This window comes from Microtus ochrogaster, unplaced genomic scaffold (assembly GCF_000317375.1).
Source record: "Microtus ochrogaster isolate Prairie Vole_2 unplaced genomic scaffold, MicOch1.0 UNK9, whole genome shotgun sequence".
Taxonomy (NCBI): domain Eukaryota; kingdom Metazoa; phylum Chordata; class Mammalia; order Rodentia; family Cricetidae; genus Microtus; species Microtus ochrogaster.
The window spans coordinates 8,693,969-8,700,098 of record NW_004949107.1 but is presented as its reverse complement, the minus strand read 5'-3'; positions in this window follow the sequence as shown (position 1 = coordinate 8,700,098).

Here is a 6,130-nt window from a genome sequence, read left to right as displayed (position 1 = left end):
GAGGACGAGGAGGAGGAGAAGAAGAAGAAGAAGAAAAAATACATGTAATATTTGGACCCAGGAAGGCAGTAGAGTGAAGAAGGCCTGGTGACTTGGGGGATATTTGAAAGAATGGTAGACAGTTAATGGACTATGGAGAAAGATGTTTTAACTTCTAGATTAATTATGATGGTAGCAGCAGGAACCTATTGGCAAGGAGGCTATCCCCACCTAATAAAATGTTGTTACTTAGAAAGTTATGCCTTGAGAGTGTAGATATTTCATGATAGTTGGCAGAGGATAGCCAGGGCTTGCTCCTAATTAATTTTTAGGGACAGAAAGAAGGGTTTGGGGCTACTGGTCTAAATAAAAGCACCAATAAAGTGACTCCTAATGATATTCTGCTATACTCATAGATCATTGCCTTATTCAGTCATCATCGGAGAGGCTCCCTTCTGCAGCAGACCGGAACAGATGCAGAGACCCACAGACATCACATGGAGAGAGAGTCCTTGGAACACACAGCTGTCAATAGGATATTGCCATCAAATCCCTCCCCTCTGAGCTCAGAGAACCCTGCTGATGAGGAGGCAGAAAGTGTGTAAGAGCCCGAGAGGATGGAGGACACCAGGAGAGCAAGCCTCTCTGAATCAACTAAGCAAGGTGCATATGAACTCATAGAGACTGAAGCAGCAATCACAGGGTGAACACAGGTCTGCACCAGGTCCTCTGTGTATATAGTACACCTTGCAGCTTAGTATTTTTATGGAACTCCTGAGTGTATGAATGAGTGAGTCTCTAATTTTTGTGCCTGCTCTTGGGGCTCTTTTCCTTCTGTTGGGTTGCCTTGTTCAGCCTCGATGTGATGGTTTTTATTTTGTCTTATTATATTCTATTTTGTCATGTTTTGTTGTTATTGCTAGAAACCTGTTCTTTTTCTAAGCAGAGATAGAAATGGCATGGATCTGGAGGGCAGGGAAGTGGGGAGGAACTGGGAGGAGTAGAGAGAAGGGAAACTGTAACCAGATATATTGCATGAGAAAAAAAAGTCTATTTTCAATAAAAGGAAAAGATGAAGAAAAAGAAAAAGGGTTTGGAAGGGTTGGGTAGTGAGAAAGGGTCCAATGGCTGAATAGGGGAGACTAGTGAGGAGGGATGATGAGGGGATCCTTCAAAGAGCCTTCAGTAGCCTCTTCTAGGGGTGGGGTGATGAGGGAGAAGTTGGGCATCCATCTGTGAGGGATGTTGACAAGACCTACGTACTCTATCTTGGTGGCTGGTGTAAGATAGTCTAAAAGGGTCTTTGTTTGGTTGGGGGTGTTGATCGGGTTTGATGTGAAAGAGAGGGATTGGGACTGAAAGGCCTACAGCAACCTGGCAAATTTGGGCTTTATCTCTTGAGACACAGTAACCCCTGGTGGCGAAGACATCAAGGAGGCAAATCAACCTGGCAAATTTGGGCTTTATCTCTTGAGACACAGTAACCCCTGGTGGCGAAGACATCAAGGAGGTTAATGGTGTCAGACAGAAACCTTTTGAAGGACGGTATAAGAGGAGGTCATCTACATACTGTAAGAGATGCTGGGATGGGTCCAGAGTAGAGAGTCCCCACTGTAGGACCTGCCCAGAGTGGTAGAGACTATCCTGGAAGCCATGGTCTAGGACTGTTCAGGTTCGTTGAGCAGAGGGGGTATGGGGGCCTTCCCAGAAGAAGGCAAAAAGGAGTTGTGGCTGTGGATGGACTTGTTGGAGCCCACAGATGTGGATTTGTTCCACCTTGACCAAAGGTCAGAGAGTTCAGGCCTATTCTCCCACTTTCAAGGTTCTTGACAGAAGGTTTGACCCAGGGGTGGCTACTGACAGTGTGTTTTGATCTTGGGTGTGGGTGCTTGATTCTTTGAGTATTTGAGAAGATGGTCACTTTGTTTGTCCCTTGCATTTTGATAAAAATGTGTTTTGTCTTTCCCATGGAAAGTGTGGCCTGCTCCCTGCTCAGACCCAGCAGGCAATGAGGGACCAAAGCCTCCTGGTCCCCGGCTGGATGGCCAAGCTGCAGGGAGCACAGCTCCTCTCCACTCCTCTGCAAAAACGCAAATTGCTAATGGGAGCTCTGCAGCTTGGCTTACAAACTTTGATTTTCAGAAGTTATTGGGAAATATCCAGTGGCTACAGCCCTATTTAAAGTTCTCTACAGGGAGAGAACTACATTGGAGCCCCCACCCTTACCCCGTGAAAGTGTTCAGGGGAATAGTGATCGTGGTTCCCCCAGGCATCTCACAGAAGCTGCTAAAACAGTTGCTGGCTCCGATGAAGCATGCAATTAACATGCCCATAGGGCTTTGAAAACACAATTTCAAAAAACAGATAAGGGGGAATTACACTTTCAATCTCCACATAATGTCTTAAACCACATCCTTTTATTCTAAATTTCATAAATATGGATGCCTGCGAGCAATCTGCCATGCATAGATTTTGGGATGATGGCAACCAGAGTGACCACCACTAAAGCAAAATGGAAAGACCCTTGCACTGAATTATGGAAAGAACCTGACCCTGTTTTAATATGGGGTCGAGGGCGGGTTTGTGTTTTTTCACAGGAGGAGAATGAAGCTCGATTGTAAACAAAGACTGCTCATTTATTTCCCTGCCACCCAGACCTGAATAATTACATAGAAACTATATTAATTACAACACTGGCCAATAGCTTAGGAGTATTCCTAGCTAACTCTTACTGTTGAAATAAGAGCGGCTGGGCTGCGTCCCCCGCACCTGGCAGCCCACATGGCTAGCTTAGCTTATGCCCCGAAATAATTACACGGAAACTGTATTCTTTTAATCACTGCCTAACCCATTAGTTCCAGCCTCTTATTGGCTAGCTCTTACATATTGATCTAACCCATTTCTGTTATTCTGTGTGGTCCACAAGCTGGCTTACCAGGAATGATCTTAACCTGCATCTGCCTGGAGTGGGACAATCATGGCGACTCTCTGACCCAGCTTCTTTCTCCCAGCATCCTGTTCTGTTTTCTCCGCCTACCTAAGGGTTGGCCTATGAAATGGGCCTAGGCAGTTTCTTTATTAATAAGAAATCATTCCCACATCATCTTACATCTTGAATTAACCCATTTCTATTAATCTGTGTATCACCATAAAGCTATGTCCTACTGGTAAGGTTCTGGTGGCATCTTTTTCCTTTGGCAGCTACATGGTGTCTCCTTGATTCTGCCTATTCTCTCTCTATATCTTTGTTAGTATTTCCCACCTGGCTTTACTTTGCTAAGTCATTGGCTGAAACAGCTTTATTAATCATCTAATAAAAGCAACACATATACAGAAGGACACCCACATCATCTCCCCTCTTCTATCTAAATAAAAAGGAAGGTTATAGCTTTAACATAATAAAATTACATTTAACAAAATAGTTATCAAGCAATAATTACAGTTATATTTCTTTATAAGTCTAAAGTTTCATATATAATTTATCTTTTATCATAACTAAGGAAAACTATATAACTATCCATCTTCAACTCTTCAAAGACCCCAGAAGGATATATTACTTAAGTAAACAGGAAGTGTATTGTAAGCAACTTCCAAAGTTCTAGAATTGATAGAGGCTTTTTGCTGCCTGGACAGTCACCCAAAGTTCTTCTGTAACGTTGGGCCATCCATCTTCAGCCTACAGGCCCATATTATCCAGCAGACTTTTCCATGAAGCAGGAAATTTGAAGTTCTGAAAGATTGTCCCGCCTTTTTCAGTCAGGCAAAGTTCACTGGTCCCTTTCCTGTGGGTCCTGCATGTTCAGTTTATACAACATACCACCAAGTAATCAAGGCAAGAACAGTTTCTTGCCCAAATGCCTAGCCTTGTCACATTGAAGGCCAATTCCATAACAAGTTTCTTCAGTGCCCATCAACTTCTCTGAAGTAATGGTGCTGCCAGAAGCCGACATGTCTCACTGTTGAGAAAAGTCAAAGTTCTTAAAACATTTTAGATGCCATATCTGTTGGTTTTTGAAATATTGAAGATTATTTATCTAACTGAAATATATCTCAGTATATCTAGAAAACCTAACTAAGATGACTATGATTTGACTATTACAGATGGCTATCTATTAATCTGTATTTCTTAATTATACATTACATTGTTTAAATACCTTAAACAAGAGCAGAAATACATATACACAGTGTAACAAAATTGAGCTTATATTTGTATCAATAGATCAAGATTCATACCAGTGTAAAGTATTCATTTCTATAGTATATCCTCCTTTAAATGAAAACAAACATTTATAAACAATCATTTTGGGAATTTGGGCATTATTTTCTCCAAACTACTTCCTGCTGTTTGTTGGGCAAAGTATCTTTAGGGTTCGCGGAGACATTTTAAGGGGGTCTTGTTCCATCAAAGCCCATTAGTCTGGAAGGAATCCACAGGTTCTCTTCTGTGGAAACAAAAGCAGAACCTCTTTTCCAAAGTAACAAATCCTTAGACCTAAATTTTGAAGTTAAGATACCTTTATGTTGGTTTAGCTTAGTAGCCCCCAGAATCAAATGTCTTTCTGCAATTAGCTCATTAACAATCAAAAAATTTAAAGAAAACACAACAATATACATCATCCAGACTCTGTGTATTTTTCATCTTTATGTGGCTTTTTTTACTCTATTACTTCTTAATATTTAATTATCTTTGCTCCTTTAATATATAACTTTCTGTACTCATTCTTCTCTCTCATAATCCCATCTACATTTATCCAAGACTGTGATCCATTCAGAGGTCTTTTTTTGTCTGAATCTTATTATATATTATATATATTCTGACTAGGAGCTCTTGTTTTTAAATGCTAAGTGGGTGTGGCTAGGACCAACTCCACATGGCTCTGCCCTGTCTAACATGGTGGAGGTATGTTCACTACCTCTGCTAACCATGCTCACTGCTCTAGTTCCAAGGATGCAGTGAGTCTGTGTAGCCATTAAGCAGTTTGTAACATGCTGCTCACAAACTCCATTGAAATACAGGACCTCCCAAAAGTGTCACTGCCATTTATACTGCCTGTACAAACCAGGAAGTTGTCTCTTAAAGAAACTATGAAGTTTTTTCTGCTAATGCTGAGTCAGGAAGCCTTCTGTTAAAGGAGCCACATCTCTGCTTACTGCCAGCAAAAAGAGCCTATCTGGAAAAAAATGTGGCTACCAAGAAGCTGTGCTTGGTTCCCATTTTTGTGGGTCTAGAAGCTCTCTTGTTTTTCTTAAGCTTTCCTAGGTCTCATGTGGGCACCATTTTGTAAACAGAGACTGTTCATTCATCTTCCAGCCACCCAGACCCAAATAACCACACAGAAACTATATTAATTACAACACTGTTTGGCCAATAGCTTAGGCATATTCCTAGCTAACTTTTACATCTTAAATTAACCCATTTCTACTAACCTGTGTATCACTGTGAGGCTGTGCCTATGGGTAAGGTTCTGGTGGTGGGCGTCTTTCTCCTTCAGCAGCTATATGGCATCTCCTTGACTCTGTCTACTCACTCTCTATATATCTTTGTTCGGATTTCCTGCTGGCTTTACTCTGCTAAGCCATTGGCCAAAATGATTTTATTAATTATCCAGTAAAGGCAACACATATACAGAAGGACATCCCACATAACTTGATGGCTTCCTGAGTGCTTGGTGTGGTACATGGAACAGGGGAATGACAGTCCTAATGACATCATAGCAATAGAGACCCTCACAGAGGAGTTTGAGTGAAATTCAATGAACTTGTGTTTCTGATGCTCTGATGTCATCATTCTGCCGTCTGTGATGGGAGAGAGGTTTTGGTGATGGCTAGTGGTTCCTACCTTCTTGACAAACCTATTTCACCACCTTCCCAGACCTCTGTGAGTTTCGGCCACTCTGGATCTGACCAAAAACTAAATGTTTCGCAGTTTGTCCACTCTTTATCTCGGGACACTGAGCTCATTTTTACCAGTATAGTATTTGTCTGCTGTTGACATGGAAAAGCCTGGGAAACAGATGTCTCCACGACTTCCCTGCTGTGGGAAAGAGACTCATCGGAACAACTGAACACTATTGTAGAGACGGTGTGCAGCTAAATGCCTCCTCAGTATAGTAAACCTCTTTGGAGGTACTGAAGAGACCCCCCCCCAACA